This window comes from Solanum dulcamara, chromosome 2 (genome assembly GCF_947179165.1).
Source record: "Solanum dulcamara chromosome 2, daSolDulc1.2, whole genome shotgun sequence".
Classification (NCBI taxonomy): Eukaryota; Viridiplantae; Streptophyta; class Magnoliopsida; order Solanales; family Solanaceae; genus Solanum; species Solanum dulcamara.
Window position 1 is genome coordinate 59,251,608 of NC_077238.1, and position 24,068 is coordinate 59,275,675.

Consider the following 24,068-nt stretch of genomic DNA (forward strand, 5'->3'; position numbering starts at 1 on the left):
AGCTCATCAAAACTTGTCATTTGATTCAATGCAAGAATTTCCCTTTATCAGTCAATCATTTTATAAAGACTCCCTTCCATAAGTATTTACCTCATAACATTCATTTGGATTCAAACTTCATTTCAACTTTGCTTTATTATAAGAAACTAGGTGGGTTCATTTCGTAAAAATCCTTCAATGCCTTTAAAGAATTCTTGCATGCATGAGAGTAATGGAAATGCATAAAATACATATTCTTAAAGCAACCCACCATATATGTGTTAAAACTCTTTTCAAGCCTTCATATAGGAACTTTAATAACATCATAACTTCATGAAATCAAGAGTCAATAGCTATCAATATATGTAAAGAAACTTCAAATATATTGTAATCTATGCATTTAAAGTCATCATGTAAAAGCCCATAAGATTTCATCATTTGGAATTGAAATGCTAGGTTGAGAAAACATTTGGGCTCCATGGGTGTAAGGACCCAGGGATGAAAACCCACATACCTTAAGTGAAATCAAATCCCTAAGAATACTTGAGGAAGAAAGGAGACTTGAATGCCTTGAATTTGAAAACCCTACTCTTGGCTTGAAGCCCTTGGAAGAACTTGAGAGGGGGGGATTTGTGTTGGAGAAGTTAGAGTGAAATAAATGAGGGCTTTGAAGGGTCTAGGGTATTTAGATAAGTGAATTTTTTTCCCCTTAAAATGAAACCACTTTGGTTTAAAACACAGGAAAAGACCAAAATGTCCCTTTAAAGATCTGGCCGAAAGAGACTTTACGGGGACAATTCATTGTCCATGGTGCTCACCATGGTCTGTGGTTGGGTCTCGTGATAAGGGACTTGGAGAAATTTAGAAAAGGGACTTGCAGAGTAGTCTCTGAAGTTTCTCACGGACACCTTGACGGTCCATGAAATGCATCACAACCCTCTTAGGGTGACCATGGTGTAGGTCCTATAGGAGGTCTGCAGAAGTGGCCACCACAAACCACTACACGGTCCATGAAAGTCTCCACGGCCCATGGTGGTGGTTAGTGTACCCTTCTTTGGAAATATTCCTGAGGACTTTGGAGATGTCTCACCACAGAGGGCTTCACGTCCTCATCATGGTGCGTGGTCCTCCATCATGGTTCTTCCTCTATAGACTGAGCCTCTAAATCTCTACCATGGGTGCACACCACAATTCGTGGTACCTACCATGGTCTGTAAAGGCTTCCGTGGTCAGCTTCTGGTGCTAGTTTTCTACAACTTTTCTGAGAATTTATCCTTGGTTCCTTGGTTTAGGACCTTTCACATTTTTGGGGTCTTACAGTCTCCCAGATCATTTTTGGGCTCAAACTATATGTATTGCATGTCATATTCTAAACAGGTGCTTAATCAGATCCATATTGAAGAAAACTCGCTATAAGTTATGGAAAGGTAAGAGGTTGAACATTAGCTACTTTCATCTTTTCGGATGTAAATTCTATGTCTATAACAATGGTAAGAATAATCTGGGAAACTTTAATCCCAGAAGTGATGAAGGTATATTTCTTAGATACTCTCCCTCCAGTCATCCTTTCAGAGTCCTTAATAAACAAACCTTAAGTGTTGAAGAATCTGTGCATGTTGTTTTTGATGGAACTAATACAAGTATGTAGGTTTTTGATATATTAGCCTTTGAGGAGGAAGTTTCTGCAAAAATTCCATTATCTCAATCCGATGCTGATCATAATTCTCAGACAGAGTGGACTAATAGTAAAGATGAGTCGACTATCAACTTAGAAGAGATCAACATACCTAGAGAATGGAGGCACAATGCAAGCTATCCAAATGATTTTATCATTGGTGATCAGAATGAAAAAATGCAGACCAAAGCTTCATTAAAGAAGCAAGTCTTAGTAGCTCTAGTATCTCAAATCAAGCCCAAACGTGTTGACGAAGCATTGGTCGACGAATCATGAGTTCAAGCCATGAAGGCAGAACTTGATCAATTTGAAAGAAATCAAGGTTTGGTACTCACTAAAAGGCCAAAGAACTGCTCTATTATATGAACCAAATGGGTCTTTCGAAAAAATTAAATAAAGAAGGAAATGTAATCCAAAACAAAGCCAGATTGGTGGCTCAAGGCTACTCACAACAGGATGGTATTGACTATGATGAAACTTTCGCTCCTGTTTCAAGGTTAGAATACATTTTGCATCCTTCTTTCGTATGTATTTTTTAATAGATTTAAATTATTTCAGATAGATGTCAAAAGCGCCTTTTAAATGATTTCATAAATGAAGAGGTATTTGTAAAATAACCTCCTGATTTTGAAAATCCTTCTTGTTCAGATTTCATTTTCAAACCTTCTATAGTTGTTTATGGTCTCAAACAATCTCCCAAAGCTTGGTATTAGCGACTCAACTCCTTTTTACTTTTAAATAATTTTCAAAGACAAAAAATTGATACTACTTTGTTTATGAAAAAACATGATTCAAATCTCTTCATTGTTCAAATTTAAGTAGATGATATTATTTTTTAAAGTTCTAACTCTTCTATGTGTGAGAATTTTGCAAACCTTATGAAAGGAGAATTTGAAATGAGCCTTATGGGAGAACTAACATTCTTTCTCGAACTTCAAATCAAGCAAACATCCAAAGGCACCTTTTTTAGTCAAGGAAAGTATGTAAAAGAATTAATCAAACGGTTTGGAATGGAAATATGTAAAGCTTTTGGAACTCCCTTGATGAGTCCACCAACCTTTCTTGAAATAGATTTTACAGGAAAGGATGTAGATGAAAAATTGTATCGAGGAATGATTGGCTCATTTCTATACTTAACAGCCAGTCAACTGGACATAATGTTTAGTGTGTGCAAATGCGCTAGATTTCAATTGGCACCAAAGGAATCCCATCTTACTACAGTAAAAAGGATTATACTATATCTTATTGGAACCTATGAAATGGGATTATGGTACCCTCACTCATCAAATTTTGATCTAATAGGGTAGTCAGATGTTGATTTTGTAGGTGATAAAAATAACAGAAAAAGTACTAGTGGAACTTGTCAAATGTTAGGACAATCTTTAATATTTTGGCATAGCAAAAAAAAGACTTCCGTAGAACTATCACCACCGAAGCTGAATATCTTACTGTCGAAAGTTGTGGAACTCAATTACTTTGGATGATGCATCAATTACTTAAATTATGATTTATACTATAAAGCTATTCTATATTCTATAACAATACTAGTGCAATTAGCCTGTCTAAAGATATTGTGCATCATTCCAGGGCTAAGCATATTGATATAATCATCATTTTATTAGAGAACCTATAGAAAATAGAGATTTTTTGCTTGAATATTTTGACTCTAAAAATCAACTTGCTGGTATTTTTACTAAACCCCTACTAGAGGAAAGATTTTACTTTTTTATGGAAAAATCTAGGTATCATAAATTAATTTTCAATTTTTTTGCATTTTGTTTTCTTGTGGTGAATATTTTGTTTCCGTGTTAAGTTCTATTTAATTTTTTTCCTTTTTCGTGGTGAATATTCTACTTCTGTTTTCTTGATTCTTGTTCCCTTTTTCAGAACCTGTGCCTATGTCCTTTCACATCCCATCTCCATTCACGTCCTCTTTAAACTCTTAATCTTCCTTTTAACCTTATTTAAAACCCTCTTTTCTCTCCATAGTTGTCTTTCACCCTTCTCAATGACTTGCACCCATTCCATGGAGTCTTTAAAAAATGTGATCGACAAACCCTCTAGCTCTAAAGAGATTGACTTTCTCACTCTCTCCTATGGGTCCTCTAAATCAGAGTCGTCCGCTAAGCCTTCCTCCTACAACAAACAAACTTCTTCTATCAAACAAAAGGAGAAAAAGAAGTTCGATTTGATTTCTCAAGATCTTTCATCCAAGACGACATGCAAAACTTTTGGGAATTGAATACAAACAAAGGTTTGAAGCTTTGAAGAAGAGACCCATTGTGCCTGGTCAGGTAGTCAACATAGAATAGTTGGATGACTCTCATTGTCAGGTAAGTTTTCTTCGGGCTCAAAAATTATCTCTTCTACTATGACTTTGTGGGCTTGAATGCTTTGAAGATCTTGTTCATATGTTTTATGCTAATATTCGAATATCTGATAATAATGATGAGTTAAAAACTCTTATTTTAAAAAATCATATTATTGTGAATGATAAATTATTTAACGATGTGTTTGGGTCTGAATTCTCTAGTGATATCCCCTATATGAATGGTTTATGGACTGATGATTTTGAAGTTACCCTAGATATTTCTAGGGAATTTGTTGCTGAGCCTAATACAGAGCTATCTAATTTTGGACCTCTGTCTCTCTTCTTTGAGAATCAAATCTTGGCTCATATAATTGCAACTACTTTTATCCCTTGAAAAGGTTCGCTCAGCACATCCCTAACATGGATGTTTTTATTTTATTCTGTCTGTTTAAAAAATATCATATAAATTGGGCATTATAGATTCGTGAGTACATGTTTGAAAGTACTGAAGATCTTATCCCTCGGCTAGTTTGTCTTATAGACTTCTCATATCTCATATCATCATTGATTCTCTAGTGGATCTGTCAAACTTCAAGCCTATGGAAATCTCAGCCGCCTATGACTCTAGGACCAGGAATCGATTGGGAAGATTCTATAGCATAACAAGGACACCAGTATTGATCTTGACAAACTTCATTTGGCTATAAATTCCTTGAAAAAGGATGGGGTTCACTTTTTGAACAGGTTGATTAAGCAAGTAGACTTTTTACGTACAGGAGATGACTCTTCCAATAATGAGTTGGCTTTCCCTATTCAAACTGCTTACTCTAACCTCTCTAAGGATGTTGAGCAGTCCTATGATTCCTTCTACAGGAATGTTCTCAATACTCATAAGTACTTTCTCGGCCATTGTTAAATCTATCTCTGACTCTTAAGACTCTTTTTGGGGGATATGTCCCTCTTTTTTGGACTGTAATATAGGGGATTCTTTCCCCTTACTCTAAACTATCTATATTTTTGGTTGTGCTCTTATTTTCCTAAATTTGTGCATTACTAGTCTGCTATATATTTCTCTGTGCTCTTGTACATTGTTTTTGCTTTTTTCCTTTTTTGATTATGCCAAAGGAGGATAAGAAATAAGATAGGGGGAGTAGCTACTCAAGTTGATAGCAGTAAGAGAGTGGGAGTAGAAAGGGAAGAAGGTCAACTTCATAGAAAGGGAAGTTAACTACAAGTTGTTGTCATTATCAAAAAGGGGGAGATTTTTAGCATTACTATATTTTGAATAATTACTTGACTTTGTATCGCAGGAAATCAGTAAAACCAAATGAAAAAGGAAAAAAGATAAATCAAGAAAAGGGAGAAGCTAATTGAATCAAGTAACATCTCGCAGATCAAGGAAGCAAAATTAACATCTCACAGATCAAGGAATCATCTTCCATATATCAAGGAAAGAAGGATTCATCTATCAAGGAAGGAGGAACACTAAAGGAACAAAATAAGATCACACAAGGAAAAGAGAATCAGGTATCCAAGAAAAGATGGATCAAATCAAGCATATAAGGAAAAAAGTATTCTACACAAAATTATAATATTTTAAAGAACATATTGTAGAGGAAACACATGGATATATCTGATATGGACATATATACTCAATCATGGAATCACTAATCCTTGATTGAATGATATCCCTTGTGTTCTCCCTATCAAAGCTAACGAGTAATTCATCATTAGAAGTCAATTATAAAAAAATCCTCTTAACTTCTCCAAACAAACTATACAACTTCACTTGAACTTGTACTCATTTAGTTGTTTCATCTTTCAAATACTCTATACTCTTGCAAGAATACAACTGTAAATAAAAACAGAGATAAAAAGAGAAGTGTAGGTTATATAGGTAGAGGCAGTGTCGATCATATGATCAATTGGTTAGAGACAAAAAGTATAGCCAAATCTGTACTATTACCATTCTTCAAGAAGATCTAAGGGAAACCCTTGTAACCCAAGGGGACTGGAAGTAGGCACAATATTAGTGTTCCAAACCAGGATAAATCTTTTTGTCTTTATTTACTTTATGTATTTATATTCTATCTTGTTTAAGTTATTTGTTTGTAGGCTAAGTCAACTATCACTTTCAGATAATCAACTATCAAATTTTTAAATCACCCTCGCTCTTAATCTTTATATTTAACTTATTTCCACATCTTTATATGTGTCATGCCCCGAGCCTACATCCTGAATGTAGCCGACACATGGAGACCATTATGGTCCCAAGCAAACCCTTGGTATGACCAATTCACATAACGAAAGAATTAACTTTTAAAAAGGATTTTATATGGGCACAAATAGTATATGCAATCCCAACTTCTCGAAATAAAATCTCAGTACTCAAATATATATAGAATATAACTCAATGTTTTAAAAATATGAGCTCTAAAAATAACTGAATAAACTCTGTCTGCGACTAAGTTATGAAGCCTCCATAACTGACTCTGAAATAGTTATAGGGATAGACCCATGGCTACCTCAAACTGGTAAATAAAGACTGAAAGATAAAGACTCAAGAGCGCCTCTGAATGTAAAGAGGTGTCACCAAAAGCTGGATGGAAATCTAGTCTCCAATGATGTGCCTATTGAGGATCTCTATCACTTATGTCTGCATATGTAGTGCCAAATGACGTCAGTACATGGAAGGTACGGTATATAAAATAGCTAAAAAGAAACTTATTTGGAGATACTCAACTCAAAGGACTCAACTATGAAAATAGCTCAACTAAATAAAGCATGCAATATGTGTAAAAGACTGCTTTTAAAAATGATATGCAATAATAAAAGCAACTCTGTGTATAATACTTTACTTCTTAGGGAGTTTCTCTAACAGACAACAATCACTTATGAGGTACGTGATGATACAACGAACTACTTTAATTACCACAGTTGTCCAATACCTTGCCAGGGGAGATGTTGCGATACAAGAATAGTGGTAGACCATCCACCATATATGAATTGAGTAAGGTAGAGAATGAGTATCCCCTCAATGACCATGCTAAAGCTGTCCTCCACATCGATCCCAAGTTTTATGAGACTTTCCATGATGATGTCCCCACTAATGAGGACAAGAGGAAGACTAGTTTTGATATCGAGTCAAATTTCGAGGGAGAGAAGTTTCCACCCTTTGCTATTGAGGATCTGATTGATACTGACGAGATGGATAAGTAGATAGCACAGTCTCCTACCTCACTTGTTATGTTTGCTTTTATTTTGTGACACTGGGGACAGTGCTAATTTTTTTAAGTGTTGGGTAGGTGATTAAATGTTTACTTATGTACATATTTCAATCTTGTTTTAACTGTTTGAGTTGTTTTGTTTGGATTGTAGTTCGTTTTGGGTTCCACAACATTTGCTTTCGGTTATTTGGTTGTTGATAGTCCCATTGATTCATACAATTTTTTTAGAGCATCTTATAAAAGAAGTCAAAGTCGTAGTTGAGTGAGGTTGCCCAATCATGGATGGATGATGACTATCCTAAGGGCATTAGCCATCATTTTGTAATACGTAAGGCATATTGCTAAACTATATGAATTCATAAGTAGCAAATGAAGTGTTTGAAAAATATCTAATCAAATGGCACTGGCTAAATTGAGACACCTAAAGCTCTTTTGTTAAACTTTGAGTATGTAAGCTTAATGCTGAATTCATATGAATGTTGGGTTAAAATTTCATAAGAGTTGTCAATCTATAATTAAGCATGTGCCATATGTGAGGCCGATTGTATAATCTTTGCTGTCTCTTGATTGATAGAACTTGCCCAGTATGTGTGTAGTGAAAACAAATGGAGTTTAGAGTATAGGGAAAGGATCTAGGCATTTCTTTGGCGAGCCTTAATTTAGAACATTTATGACAACCACTTTGACGACAATCCATAGTTAACCCCTTTGAGCCTTTGATTCGATTCGTTGGTAGCCTTGTTTGAAGCCTGTTCCATTTTTTTCTTAAGAACTTAAATTTGATCCAAAAAGCCCAGGCGCTTTAGGAAAGAGTACGTGAAGGAATGGGGGAGTCACAATATTGTGCTGCTAAATAAAGATCCATTTGTGCGTAATAGATGAAATCTTATTATTAGAGAGAACAAAAAAAACAAGAGAAATAAATTTAACTATGGTATGGTAGAAAGAAAAAACAAAAAAGAATAAGAATAAAAAGAAAATCCCTAACACATGTGATAAATGCTTAAAAAGAAAAGGGTACACTACAAAAGAAAGAAGTGGTAAGAAAGTCGTGATGAATGTGCTTGAAATGAATAGATGTAGTGTATTAAAGTGCATGGGAACTTAGTCACTATTTATATCCAAAATAATACCTATCTGTCCCCTAGCCTACATTGCAGCCCGAAAAGTCCTAAGTGATCCTTGACTCTTAGTTACCTTATATGAGCTGCATAGTACACTAAGGGCAAGCCTATGGTTTATATTGAGCAACTTGTGATTTTATATGGGAGTGAACAAAATTTGCTTAAAATACAATTATAGTTTGCATTGAATGTAACTGTGAGAGAATATGGGTAAATCTTTCTAGGTTAGGGCACATGTTTAGTGAAAGAGTGGCAATTAAACACTAGTTTTGACTTGTCAAATCATATGAGTTTACTTCCTTATTGAGTAAACTCTTGAGGTTAGGTTGTGTTAGATTAGTCAGTCGCGTGAACAAAGTCAAACATTATTATGTAATGTAAACTATTTATGCAATCATTGTGCTTTGGTAGGACTGACTAGGGTACATTTTGTTCAATATTGCATGCATAAGATTGGGAGTTTTTTTGAGGAAGAAAAAAACTATAAGTGTGTGGTGTTGATCTTGGGTGCATTTATGCGCCTAGTAGCCAATATAACTCATGTTTATAGTCTAGTTTGAGAATGAATTGTTAAAGTTTATCTTATTTTTAGAGTATTTGTTTGTTATTGTAGCTAACCAATGTGATTAGACACTTTTAGGTCTAAATAAAGAGAATTGGACTTAAAAAAATGACATCGTGATAAAAGTGGAGCTTGAAGATGAAGTTGAGAATGAAAGTTAAGAAAATATGCTGTAAAGGAGTGTATCCGCGTCCCGCACTTAGCTTCGGGGATTAATGTTTGGACTTGGATTTAATTTTGGCGAGAAGATGAATCTGTGCCAAGTCAGCTTCTCGGACCTGGCTGATGCTAGAAGGAATTTTGCAGAAAAGAGAAAAATGAGAAATTACACAGTGCAGAAACAACTCCGCATTGCGGACTTCAGTAGAATTAATGAAACTTTGCATTTTTGTGGCTATAAATATAACACTTGTACTTTTTATTATTCTTTCAATCTTTACTCGAAGTTTGGATGAACGGGAGTGAAGGAAGGACTTCTATAGGGTTATTTTTCTCCTTCTCTTTTATTTTTCTTCTACTTTTTATTTTCATCAATTAGTTTCTATGATTGTAATTAAGACTATGAGTGGCTAAATACCCTTTTTCTAGGGTTGTGACCATAAGATTATGGTTTAATATGATTTTCTTTGATTGAAAATGCGTTCTTTCTTATGATTATTCTTATATTCTTACTTCTACTATTTTAATGCTTAATCACCATTAAAATATATTTGTTTTCTACTTGGAACTAGGAAGACAAATATGAGATAGAACACTAGAATATAGGGAACATGCTTGTTGTAGAATTGCCTAGGATAATTCGTGTATAGGATGCCAGTGACACATACCTATACACCATGTTTGGTTACTAGACATGATGATATGATTAATGCATCTTTGTTGGTTCATGCTTTTCCCCACTCAACGATGTAGTTAAGTTGTCAACAAAGGTAGACAATTAGAGGGTGAAAGACCACGATTGCAATATCAACCCTATAAATCAGTAATTAGAAGGCCCATTGGATACCAAGGTAATAAATCTTATGCCTAAAATATCTACATGCTACAACCATAGAGCTTTTTCTCAATTTGATTAAACACCAGTAACTATCAAATCGATTTTACTCTAATTTTACATAGGTTAAAATTTGACACAACAATCTCAACACTTTACAACACACATTAGTAATTTAGTTCATTGAAAAACTAGCAAGTGCCTAATTAAAGTCCTTTGGGTTTCATAATACAATTCTGAAAAGAGTCACTTTACTACTTGTGTGTGCTTTGGTAGCAACAGTCTCCGCCTCTTATCTGAGAACTGAGCAGCAATGTGAATGTGTTTGGAGTGTATGAGCCTCATCCATGGACATACTGCTGATATGCGGAACATTAATAGGGTGTTATAATAGTTGAAATTTGAGAAATGCGCTATATAAGGAATGGATTGATATGTCTCCAAAACTTCTTTTCTAAATGCATCACTATCTGATTATCATCACTTGACTTGGTTCCTCACTCATCATCTCCCCCTTAGGTATGAAGCCAAAACTCTAAGGCTATGGATCTATTCCATATTCTCTAAACTAGTCTATATTCTCTTTACTCTAAGACTTGGAAAAATGCTAATCTCATGTCTATTGAACTATCTAAGTGCAGGTACTAAGAATCCTTCTTGGTCTTCTTTCTAATATCCTTTTCCTAACTTCATCTTATTTCTATAGAGGTCTTTCTATAATCATCACCTCTATCACCTTGTAAATCCACCTTACTCAACTCTTAATACTCTAACTTCTCCTTCTTAGCCCGCTAATACTGCTATTCTAAGTTAATATATACTTAACCAAAGGAAACTCAAGCTATATTTAAGAAGCTTATTATTGTGTTTCTATGACCCCTTCGACCAAACTCTTAAGGCTAATAAAGAAATCTTACATCAATCTACTCCATATTGATAACTCAAATATACTACTTAGGCACTCATCGAAAATCATAAACTTAATAAGAGCCTCATCTGACTATATACGACCTTGGGTAACTTAAGCCTGTTTATTGATGCAATAAAATGGTCCATGAGTCCAAATTAAATTTTTAAAAAAACTCTTAATACACTTGCTTATCTAATGTCTCAGTCATACTTTACTGCTCACTTCTAAGAGTCCCGATAGCACATTTGCAACACTTATTATTTCAAGTTAATAGCTAAATCTCTCATATTTGCTATATCTATAAGACCCCGAAAGCTGAAAAGTCAGAAAATGAGGAACAAAGGATGAATTTCCAAAAAACACAATTTTAGGCACTAGATGGTCTAAACGAGAACCAATACAGGCCGTGAAGGGGACCACAAGCCGTTAAAGGCTACCGTGGTCCCTGTCCAACCAAGTGGTTTCTTGAGGTGAGGACCATGAAAGGCCACCACGACCCATTGTGCGGTTCACGGACCATAATGTCCTCTGTGTTAAACTCCTCTGGCTTACCCTGCACCATGCCTATGGTTCACGGATCCTAGAGACCTCTACGGACCGTGAAGGTCACCATGGAGGAAGTCCTAAAACTCTTCCCTACAACCCTATGATTTCTACTCCAAGTCAATCACCATGGAATATCACTGCATACTGTGGTGCCCTTAACGGGCCGTGGTATGTCCTGTGGTGGCACCCATCTTTCAATCCCTTTTTCCAAAAGTTCAAGGCATTGACCATGGATACACTAGAAGCCATGGTGAAGTTCATGGACCGTGATAGGTCCTCTGTATAGTCCAAGTTTTCAGTTTTAATGTGGGTTATTTTAGTCCTTTTCTTATATTTCATTAATGAATGTGAATGATTTTTGGGACTAAGTTCCTACCTATTAACTACCCTAAAGTCTTCTAACCCTCTCATTCTATCCATAATCCCTAAATCACAAAACCTTCTCTCCCAAGTCTTTTCTAAATGTCTTGTTCTTCCACAAGCAATTCAAGGGAATTTCTTCAAGGTCAAGCTTTCATCCTTTTCAATTTAGTTCTTATCAAGGTCAAGGTATGTGGGACTTCATACATGGGTACCTTTCACCTATAGAATCCTAAAGATTTCTTCAATTAAAAGCCCTAATTGCATGATTTTTGTTGGGTCTTCTCAGTGATGATATTCTTCAATGCTATTAATCTAATTATTCATAATTCATATCATATTATATGATTTCAAGTTGAATTTCAATAACACATGATATATGCTAGTTTCAAGTATGATTTTAAGATATGCTCATGATTTTCAAATTATATTCTATGAAAGCTTTATGCTATGAGTTAAAAATGTTTTATGCAAAGAAGTTTATGAATGATGATTCTATATTATTTCAAGCAAAGTTAAAGATAGGGGAAAGTTAAGTCCGTAAAGATTTTTATGATAAAAGATATGAAATAATGGAATGCGTACACCCACATTGCATGAGTTATATGATAGATGAGCCTGATTTGACTCCCCACCCAACCGTCCCAGTGTATTTTTCCGAATTAGGATTAGCTTTTACTATGATGATGTTAAATGAGCTAATTTTATGATGTTTTATAAAGATGGATTGATAGGTAGTAAATATCTTTCTCTATGATGTTTATGATCATTTTTTATGAGTTCTGTTGGGATAATAAAAGCACCAAGAGGACTTTTAGGTGGGGTTCGATCGAGTAACGCAATTATTACCCAGGGAAATCCTAGTAGCAACATTTAGTCCCAAATTAAGTTGCCAATGTAGGTTTACATATGGTAATATGGCGAAGCTAATGGATTAACATAGCCAAGTTAAAGAGTAATGAAGTATTCCTTGGCATGGTACCCTCCCCTGTCTCAATGCAGGAGTCATCAGATTCCATGTATTCACTAGCATAGTCTTATTTGTCGATTAAAGGTCCTATCCCACACAATTTCATTTGAGTGATAAGTTCTTATGATGATTATGAGACTCTTTCAATGCATTGACCAGTGAGATTAATGTTTTAATTTTTTCATGACTTTATATATGTTTTAAAGATATTGGTCTTTCATCCCATGATTCATATTGATTATGTCCTATATTCATTGTACATGCATATTCTCACTTCATTGTTCATGCATATTCTCACATACTTAGTGCATTCCATGTACTAACACATGATTTTTTCCTACATTAGATCATAATGTAGGGACCGACAATCATATTTATCCTCCTCCCACTCATGGCTAGAGTTTTACTATTAGCTTCTTCTTGGTGAGTCCTCACAATTTGAGGACATGACATTTATTTTGCATTAGACAGTTATACTTCATTCCTTCTATGTTGTCTATATGGGTGAGCTAGGATCTTGTATTATGCCTCTATCGAGTTATTAGAGGCATGTTAGATAGTAGAAGAGTCTATGTTGTCGTTTCTCATTTTGAGACTTATATTCTATTTGAGATTTTGTTTCCATATATTAATTTGTGTTTATTTATTTTCAAGTACCTTATGTATGCTCATAAATGTTATGCTAAGAGGCTTGGTTGGAGTCCTTCGGGATTCTAATCGCCGTTCTACGTCTAGTCTCTAGGTCAGGTCATGACAAACTTGGTATCAGAGCACAAGGTTCAAGTGTCCTAGGGAGTTGATGTACCGTGTATTTACAGTACTTTTAATGCTTTAAAACTTGAGAATGTGCATGTATTTTAAGCATATGTTAGCATGTTTGATGTTGGTTGTGCATATTTTGTAGGTAACTAAGTCGGAGAAATGATTGAGGGATCATAGCACTGAAGCGAAGGTAAATTTTGAGGTCTACGAGCTCAGACTACGACTCATCATTGGACATACGGGTCATAGGTTTTAATCGTCAAATATGCAGTGAAGCAAATGAGAAGGTTAGTCTATAAATACACTTCTTAGGTTCATATTTTTGTATATATGTTTTTGGATTTAAGAATATAGCTTAAACTACTTTTGAGCTTTTATTCTTGAATTCGGGTTTTTGTTATCGATATTTTACAGTCGGATTTTATTAAAGTTTTTTTGAGCTTTCACACTCCTCATTGTAAGTTTATAATTTCTTTTAACTTGAATGCTATTAAGTGTGAACACATAGTTATGAGTATCTAATTCCACAACTAGGGTTGTGGGAACAATGAAGAATTAATGACGTAGAACTTAATAAAAAGTACTTCTTGAATAGTGTGCGTGCATATATTGTTTTTCCCTTTGGTTTGATTTCTTTTTAACGGTGGCCAATGTTAGAACTCGCCTTATCCTTACGTACCGGATCAAGGAGGTAACGGATGGAAAAAAGGGATTAAACAACAAGATTTAGGGCTAATCATCCTCATCTAATTAGCTTGAACGGATCAAGGGATAGCTAAATCTAGGATCATTGGTAGGGGTTAGTAAATCATACACTCGTAGATGGATCAATTTGCATACTAAAATTTACCTATTTGTCGGATCAAGGACTTAGGTGAAATCAACTTACCGATTCTACATGTAACACACTAGGAAAGAATTACAAATAAAATAGTCTACTTAGTTAAGGATTCCCGGGGAAGATATAAAACCCTAGTTTCAGTTCTTATTGATTTAAACCACATTAAACCATACTTTCATTCGTTAACGGTTGCTATTTAATTTATTGATCAGTTTATAAAAAATATTCCTTTTGTTTTCTCTTTTTACGGAAATCACCTGATTACTAAAGCAAATAATAAACAATTGATCTAAAGTCTAAACCATATTCCTCGTGGGATCGACTCTAAACTTCGTTAGGTTCTATATTTGATTAATGATCAATTTATATTTCTTTAGGGAAGTGTAATTTGAGCATATAAAATTTTGGCGCCGTTTCCGGGGAATTTGGCTTTTAGATTAATATTAATTTTATTATTTGATTGGTAATCATTATTTCCTTATTTTATGTTACTTTTCCTTTTGTTTGTGCTAAAACATATTTTGATTCCTAGTGCATGCCAAATACGACAAGTCAAGACAATCCCTTGATTCCTTTCAATCCCGAAATTGAAAGATCATAACGTAGGATGGAGAACAACAACAATAATAACGAAGGACACAAATTTGGGGATGGCGCGGAATATCTTGGGGAGCAACATAACAATGCACCACAACATCCTCCACAACATCAACCACAGAATGTCCTTAATAACCCACAAGTAGCAAGGCAACATCCTCCACCGAGACAACGTCCTGAATATGACATTTAGAACAACTATGGGGTTCATCCTAATGCTATTGGAACTACAGGTGCAATTGTGTTACCTCCAGTGCCGCCAAGAGCAAAGTTTAGCATCACTAGTAGGCTAATTCAAATGCTTCATAGTAGAAGATTATTTTCGGGATTTCCATTCGAAGATCCATACATTCATCTCCAGAATGTGACATATGTTTGTCAAAGTAGTGTTGGCGACCAAGGCTTGAATATGGATATCGTTAGATTGCGCATTTTTCTATTATCACTTACTGGAGAAGCTTCAATTTGGTTTTCCGAACTCCCGTACAACTCTATCACAACTTAGGATGAATTACACCTAGCATTCACGAAGAAATATTTCCCATTATCCAAGAAGTTAAAACTAACTAACATAATCAATAATTTCCAAAAGTTTCCCGTAGAGTAAATTTGTGGAGCTTGTAAGAGATTTGTATAGTATCTACAAAGCGTACCAAATCATAGGATAGAGAACGAGTCACTTCTTGAGCTATTCTACCATGCATTCGATGATAATGAAAAGGATGTTGCCGACACCATCACTGGCTGAGTATTTCTGGCTAACACTTTCTAAGAGGCCGCAGAGAGACTTGATAGTGTTACAAAGACCAACAGATCTTGGAGAACTAGGGACACAAAAACTTCAAAAACTTCTTTTTTGATTTGCATAAATTTGAATCCCAACTTACAAAACGAAGAGATATTTCAAGAACTCGCTCAATTAAAGACTGGCATCAGGTTGGTAGTCAAAATCATGGGACAAGAGAAAGTTAATGTAATTGACCATCTAAATAGGGCACCAATTTATGACGATTATGGATATGAGGAAGATGCCTATTATGTGAATGATCAAGTGGGGGATTTCCGGACCAACGCCCAAGCATCCAATCAGGATTCTTGGCGCCAAGGTCAAGGAAATCAAGGTCGTAACTATAACACCTTTAATTTAGAGGGACATTACAATTGCAAAAATAATTATAATCATTATGGAAACTACAATTGAGAGAAAAATTACAACCGAAATGGATACAATGATCAAAACCATGGAAATGATAGAGAAGGTGATTGGAAAATAAGAGACAACAACAATGGTGGTGCATATATCCCTCTTAGAAATTGAGATGAGGACCTGTACTTACAAGAATCAAAGACATGATGACGAAGATGATGAAAAAGTATGATGCAACAGAGGATAATCATAAGGAGATACACAATGATTTTTCCGGAATGAATCAAAGAGTTGAATCATATGCTACATCCATAAAACTTATTGAGCATCAATTGGGGGGGGGCATATTTCATCATCTTTAAACCCACACCAAAAAGGGACTCTCCCAAGTAATACAATTCAAAATCTAAAGAATCACGGGCAATGCATGGCGGTGATCACCCAAAGTAGCATTCAAATGGTTGATCCACCTATGCCAGAACTTGATGATCATGTACACGACATGATTTTTAGTAAGCCTGAAACTGAAAGAAAAATCTAGAAATAAGCAATAGGCAAAGAGCCAAGCACTGAACAACCTGAAAAAGGAGATGCAAAACGTTATAAGAAAGCAGGCAATACAAAAACTGTTGATCTAACTCTAATTCCAATGCCAAGACTTCCCCCTCCTTTTCCACAAAGATTAAAGAAAAAGGCCGAAGATAGAAAGTTCATTAAGTTTATTTCCATGCTAAAACAACTTTTAGTGAATGTTCTCTTAATAGAGGCACTAGAACAAATGCCGGGTTATGACAAATTTATGAAGGATCTTATCACAAAGAAGAGAATGGTAAGATTTGAACCAGCCGATAACTTGCATCATTGTGGTGCAATCGCGACTTGCTCCCTTGTGCAAAAGAAAAAAGACCTAGGCGAATTCAATATACATGTACCTTTAGGGTATTTAATTTTGCAAAAGCATTGTGTGACCTGAATGCTAGCATTAACTTGATTCCTCTAGCAGTGTTTCGATAATTGGGCTTGGGAACCCCCAAATCAACATTAATGTAGCTTTTGATGGAAGATCGTACTATGAAGAAGCTTGTGGGCATTATTTATAATGTCCTAGTAAAGCTTAAATCATTCATATTCCCTGCTGACTTCTTCATTCTTGACTACGAGTAGACTTTGATGTTCCTATCATTCTGGGTAGACCATTCTTGACAATTGGACGTGCTTTGGTAGACATGGAAACTGGCAAAATAAAATTTAGACTAAATAATGAAGAGGTAGTCTTTGATATATGTCGAGCAATAAAGCATCATAATGACTACGAGTTATATCCGTGGTTGATGTTGTCGACAATTTGCAACCAGACATATCTATTGAAGAGAGGTTGGGTGTTGAAGCTTTAGCTGCCATCATTATGAACTTTGATAAAGATCACATTAGAGAGTATGATGAGATTGTTTGTGCACTAAATGGACTTGAGACTTTTAATCATGCACCCAAGAGACTCGATTTAGACTTGAAGAATAGAGAAACTCTGCCCGCAAAGCCATCCATCGAGGAACCTCCAACTTTGGAACTCAAAGCACTTCCATCTCACTTGCAATATGTATTATTGGGACTCAACAACATACTACTAGTCTTAATAGTTGCCGATATTCATCAAAAGAAAGTAAAAGTTCTTACATCTGTTTTGAGGCATTTCAAAAGAGCAATAAGGTGGTCCATAATTGACCTCATTGGCATACCACTAGGCATCTGTACTCATAAAATCCAACTTATGCTAGATTTTAAACCAAGCATTGAACACCGACGACGTCTTAACCCATCTATGCAAGAGGTAGTTAAAAAGGAAATCATCAAATGGTTAGATGCTGGAGTTGTTTATCCAATTGCAGATAGTAATTGGGTAAGTCCTGTCTAATGTATACCAAAAGAGGCTGGTATTACTGTGGTGCCAAACGCAAAGAATGAAATTATCCCAATGAGGCCTATCACCGGCTGGAGAGTGTGCATGGATTATCGCAAGCTCAACTCATGGACTGAAAAATATCACTTTCCAATGCCTTTCATGGATAAGATGTTCGACCGTCTAGTTGGAAAATGTTGGTACTATTTTCTTGATGGATATTCAGGCTATAATCAGATCTCTATTACACCAGAAGACCAAGAGAAGACCACCTTCACATACCCATATGGGACATCTTCTTTAAAAAGAATGCCATTCAGATATGTGTAATGCACCGGTGAAATTTTAATATTGTATGATGTCTATCTTTTCGGATATGGTGGAAGATACAATTGAGGTTTTCATGGATTATTTTTCAGTGTTCGGTGAATCATTCAAGGATTGTTTATCCCATCTCTAAGACGTACTAAAAAGGTATGAGGAGTGCAACCTTGTGCTAAATTGGGAGAAGTGTCACTTTATGGTGAAAGAAGGCATAGTGATGGGTCGCAAGATTTCAAATAAAGGCATTGAGGTAGATTGAGAAAAGATTGAGGTAATCACAAAGTTACCTTCTCCCATCTCCATAAAAGGTATTGGAAGCTTTTTGGGACATGCCGGATTCTATAACCGTTTCACCAAAGACTTCTCCAAAATAGCACATCCTCTATGCAAACAACTAGAGAAGGAGACATAGTTTTTTTTTGATGAAGACTGTATAGAAGCATTCAAAGAATTGAAGAAAATGTTAGTATCGGCTCCTATCATTATTGCACCAGATTGGAAGCATCCATTTAAAGCCATGTGTGATGCAAGTGGAGTAGCACTTGGCGTAGTACTAGGAAAAAGGCGTGAGAAGATTTTACATACAATATACTATTCTAGCAAAGCCCTTAATGTTGCTCAAAGAAACTACACCCTGACTGAACAAGAGTTGCTTGCCATTGTGTTCACTTTCGAGAATTTTAGATCTTACCTGTTGGGCACCAAAGTCATTATACATACAGATCATGATGCATTGAGATATCTCATAGAATAAACGGATGCTAATCTAAGTATTCTTCATTGGGTATTTCTATTACAAAAGTTCGACTTTGATGTGAAAGACCAAAAAGGGACAGAAACCCATGTAGCGGACCATCTATCTAGGCTTGAAGAAGAGTCGATATTAAAGTTGGAAGATGGAGTTGAGATAAATGACACCTTCCTAGAAGAAAAAGTATTAGCAGCATCACATGACTTAATTCTATGGTTTGCCGATGTTGCCAACTATTTGGTTAGTGATATTGTGCCATCCAATTTAAATGTTCATCAACGCCGCAAGTTCATGTCCGATGTAATAAGTTCTTTTGGGAAGAACCATACTTGTTCCTTATTTGTGCAGATGGGATTATTCATCACTGTGTCCTGAAGTAGAGATGATAAGTATTTTAGAAGCATGCCATTCGTCACCCGTCGGCGGCCATCATAGTGGTATCCGAACAACCTATAAGATCCTATAATGTGGGTACTACTGGCTAACAATTCACCAAGATGCTCATGATTTTGCCAATTCTTCTGATCTTTGCCAAAGAGAAGGACGAATTTTAAGAAAATATGAGCTCCAACTCACCCCTATTTTATTAATCGAATTGTTTGATGTATGGGGAATTGACTTCATAGGACCTTTTGTAATTTAAGTGGAATAAAATATATCCTCAATGCAGTTGACTACGTGTCTAAATGGGTTGAAGCTATCGCAGTTCCCAAAAAAGAAGCAAGGAGTGTTACTGCCTTCCTCAAGCATAACATGTTCTCAAGATTTGGTATACCAAGGGAAATAATCAGCGATGGAGGTTTCCACTTTTGTAATCGATTGTTCAAAGCATTACTTAAAAAGTATAAAGTTCGACATAGTGTAGAAACTCCTTCTCATACACAAACTAGTGGACAAGTTAAAGTCTCAAATCGTGAAATTAAGCAAATACTTGCAAAGATGGTGGGCGCAAATAGAAAGGTTTGGTCAAAGAAGCTTGATGATGCTCTATGGGCTTACCGCACTACATTCAAGACTCCTATAGGTATGTCGCCTTATCAACTTGTCTTTGGAAAATCTTGTCATCTGCCCGTAGAGTTGGAACACAAAGCTATGTGGAAATTGAAGAAATTGAACATGGATTGGGATGCGTCAAAGCAAAGGACGAATCAAATAAATGAGCTTGATGAGTTTTGCCTAAATGCATATGAAAGCGCATCCTTGTACAAAGAAAAAATGAAGAAATATCACGACCAAAATATTGAAAAGAGAACATTTGCACTCGAAGACTTGGTCCTTCTTTTCAACTCAAAGATGCATTTATTCCTTGGCAAACTCAAGTCTAAATGGCTGGGACCACTTAGAGTGAGTCAATTCTTTTCACATGGTGTGGTTGAGCTAGAAAAGAAGGATGGTACGAAGTTCAAAGTTAATGGTCAATGAATCAAAGCATACGTGGGCACAGAGGATGAAATCAAAACCGTGGAAGCATGAAAGCTTAGTGAAGTCTGAGTAACTAATTATATCCACGTCATGCCGCGACGTTAAATCAAGAAATATTTAGGAGGCAACCTAATTTAGTCATGTACTTTTACTTGTTAGCTTTTAGGATAACATAGACTTTGTCAAGGTCTGTGTCCAATAAGAGTCACAAAAAAGCATAAAAAATTAGGCCAAAGGTTGAGTACGTGCCTATGATGACTTGGAAATATTGGAAGCAGAAGGGGACTCAGAAAGATACACGAGTCTAGTATACGGGTCGTAGTAACTTATACAGCTCATACATTTGACTCATCAACCCAGATTGAATACAAAAAGAAGTTATAAGTCTACGAATCTACTCTATGACCCATAGATTTCTCTACGACTCATAGCCTATACTCATAAACTCTAAGTATGTTTCCTTTCCTTTAAAAAAACGATGATGCAAGCCAATGACCCATGTCTACTCTTATAGGTCGTAGCTTGCCTATTTTGCAGGTAGTATAATTGACCCGACCCGCATAACTGAAATGCATAAAATAAAAATAGTTGAAACATTACAAGGATTCTTTCTCTTCTTTTCCACACAAACCTCACCAAATTCCATCATCAATGCACAGAATTTGAAGCTCAAAACTGTCCAAAATCCAAAACCCCCAACTTATTGAACATTTAGAAATATCAAAACCAAAGTCCATCCCAGTTTAATACTTAGTGGATTTCCTTCTTTCTTGTGGTAAGTTGATCTTTCAATGATACATTTCATATTTATATTGCTTACATAGGTTTAACATAACTGAAATGCGTTAATTAGAGTTCTTAGTTCTAACAAATTTTATGGTTAATTGACCACATAGGGGTGATTGAATTGCCTGTGTTATTTCACTTTCTGAACTTCAAAATCTCCTAGGTGGGGCAGTTCTATGAGTCGTAGACAATTCTATGAGGTGTAATTACCCCTCTTCAAAGGAGATTTAAATTCCTATTGATCAGTACGATCCTACTTATGACTCATATATTATTATACGTCTTGTTTGTATGGCTCATCAATAGAATAGGACAACTACTAGAGTGTGGTGGTCATTTTATGAGTTTTTTTGGTTTGTTAAAATGATAATTGGGAGCACTCGGTTTTGTTGAAATTTTTCATATGATTCATTAACAAGAATCAAGCACGAAATCGTTCCTTTGAAACATCTTTATCATCACTAAATCTTGCATGGTTCAAGTAAGGGTTTTCTATGATGCGTAGATTCTTCTACGGGTCGTAGTTACCCTTTGTAAATGACACCTCTAGATAATTGGTTAAGTTTTCATATTTACCAAGAGAAATGAGTCTAAGTATGGGTCATGGAGCAATCTACATAGTATAAATTCCAGTAGCATAGTATTGAGACTACGATTGAACCTTACGGTCTGTATAAAACCCTATGGGTCGTAAGGCCCTTTCATAATCAAACTTCAGAGACTACAACCTGTAGGTCTAAGTCTATGAACGAACCTTATGATTCATACAAACTCCTACGGGTCGTAAGGCTCTCTCGTAGAAAAACTTCAAAGACTCAAAACTTGCAGGTCTGCATCTATAGGTTGAGTATACGGGGCCATTTACGTATTTATGACCCGTATATTCACCCTCATAGGACCACAACACTGTGACTATCTAGTATTTTCTTTTAATTATTTACTTGTTTTCTTGTTATGTTTGTGTCCTAACTCTCTCTCCACAGGTATAATATCTCCAAAACAACCACCAAAGCAGGGTAGTAGGAAGAAAATACTGTCAAAGAAGAAAGCCATGGAAAACTTTAGACGACGCCTCAAAGATGTGCCCACAGATGCTGAACTTAGTACTTCTGAGGAGGAGTCCTCTTATGACTTCGTGGCACCATTAGTGAGGAGATCCAAATCACATCAATCCAACCAAGTCATCTCTTCACTGGCACCATATGGAGACCTCTCCCACACCCATACATCTGCAACATCAACACCCTCTTATTCTCAAGAGGGGAGATTCAATAGAAGTGGAAGAGAGTGATGATGATTCTGTACCACCATCCACTTTAGGATCAGAATACTCCATGGAGAAGGCAACGCTCGAGAAGCCCCCTATACAATTCCACATAGGAGGTCAACGAAAGTGGTGGTGCATGTCCAGGCTTTTATACTCCTATAGAATGGGGAAAGAGAGAAATAATCATCAAAATCTAAGGAGACCCATTACTAAGGAGCCGCGTGTGATCACAACTGGGCTGGAAGCAGTCCCTGATATTCGTGACTTGTTCCATTATCACCAACTAGATTGGATGGCTAAGAACCTTGGGAGTTACAGCAATAACATAGTCTGAGATTTCTACGCGTCATACGTAACCACAATCAAGTAGTTGGCTCTTCCAAAGAAAAGAAACTAGAGCAGCCAGTTCTCTTAACCATATTGGTTTGGCAGATCCCAGTTACTCTATCCGAGGAGACTTTCTGACGTATCATCTATGACCCAAACTCTCCACTAGCAAGCTCAATAACGGAGTTTAATTAGAAAATGAGGGTAGTTTGTGATAAAAATGCCATGTGGTATCCAGTGCAACATGTTGAGCTACTTAGATGGGTAGTAGGTTACATAGCAGAGAATGGAATCGCAACAAATTGGGTGTCACACTCGACACTGATCAAGAAAGTGTTACTGAACTTTATGGCTAAGTTTTTGTAGACCATTATTAGACACCAAATACGTTCGATCAATACAGATAACCTTTTGACTTTAGATCGAACTGTGCTCGTAGCTTGCTTGATCGCTGGTTATGAGGTAGATGTGGTGAGTATCATTATTTTAGAGATACATAAGAGGGTGATAAGGAAGAACACTACGATCTCTTTCTTGCATGTTGTGTTTTTACTATGAAGGGATGCTATAGTTCCAACGATTGTCAGGGTTGATTTGCTGATTAGAGTGAATAGAACTTTAGACCTCGGGCTTATTAAATATGATACAAACCTGGTCGGACAATAGTGTGCTCCCTATCTAGAGGTACAGATACCAAATTTGTGCATGTTCCACTGCCTAGGAAGGATGATGCAGCAGCTACTCTAGACCAGCAGCCATCTTCTGTAGAGCCATCTGAGACTGCCTCAGCTATTTTGGCAGCCCCTTCTATCAGCTTGCTACGACCACAACACACAAGCTTGGTCTTTATTTCAGTCGAGGCTCTACATACTATGATGTAGCGGCAATCACAGACCAAGGACCAATTAGGCCAATTGATGCAACAACTTAAGCCATGGGTCTGTAAATCCATCACCGAATCAGAGAAGCATTTGGCAGAAAAGTTTGAAGCTACTTTGGCTGATCGAGAGTGACAAATTTAGGCATGTATTGATACCTTTGAGATGAGGGTGAAAGCAAGATTGAAAGCTTCATCTAGTACTGACATTACTACCATTTAGAATGAGATAGGAGCACTCCGTGTAGAGATCACATCCCTAGCTACACCAGCCTCTATACCATTTTCTTTACCTATTATTCATTCAGCCGTCGTAGTTGTTTGATTTATTTATGGATGATGAGTTCGAGGTGGTATGAGATAAAAGACCCCATACTGAGGATGCCACTTCGGATAGGTATGAGGAAAAAAA

At 36.2% G+C, this 24,068-nt stretch overlaps 1 pseudogene; it reads left to right on the forward strand.

Moving 5' to 3' along the window:
• The first annotated feature begins 14,868 nt into the window (after window positions 1-14,868).
• LOC129871977 (uncharacterized) lies at window positions 14,869-22,786 on the forward strand (annotated as a pseudogene).
• The last annotated feature ends 1,282 nt before the right edge of the window (window positions 22,787-24,068 follow it).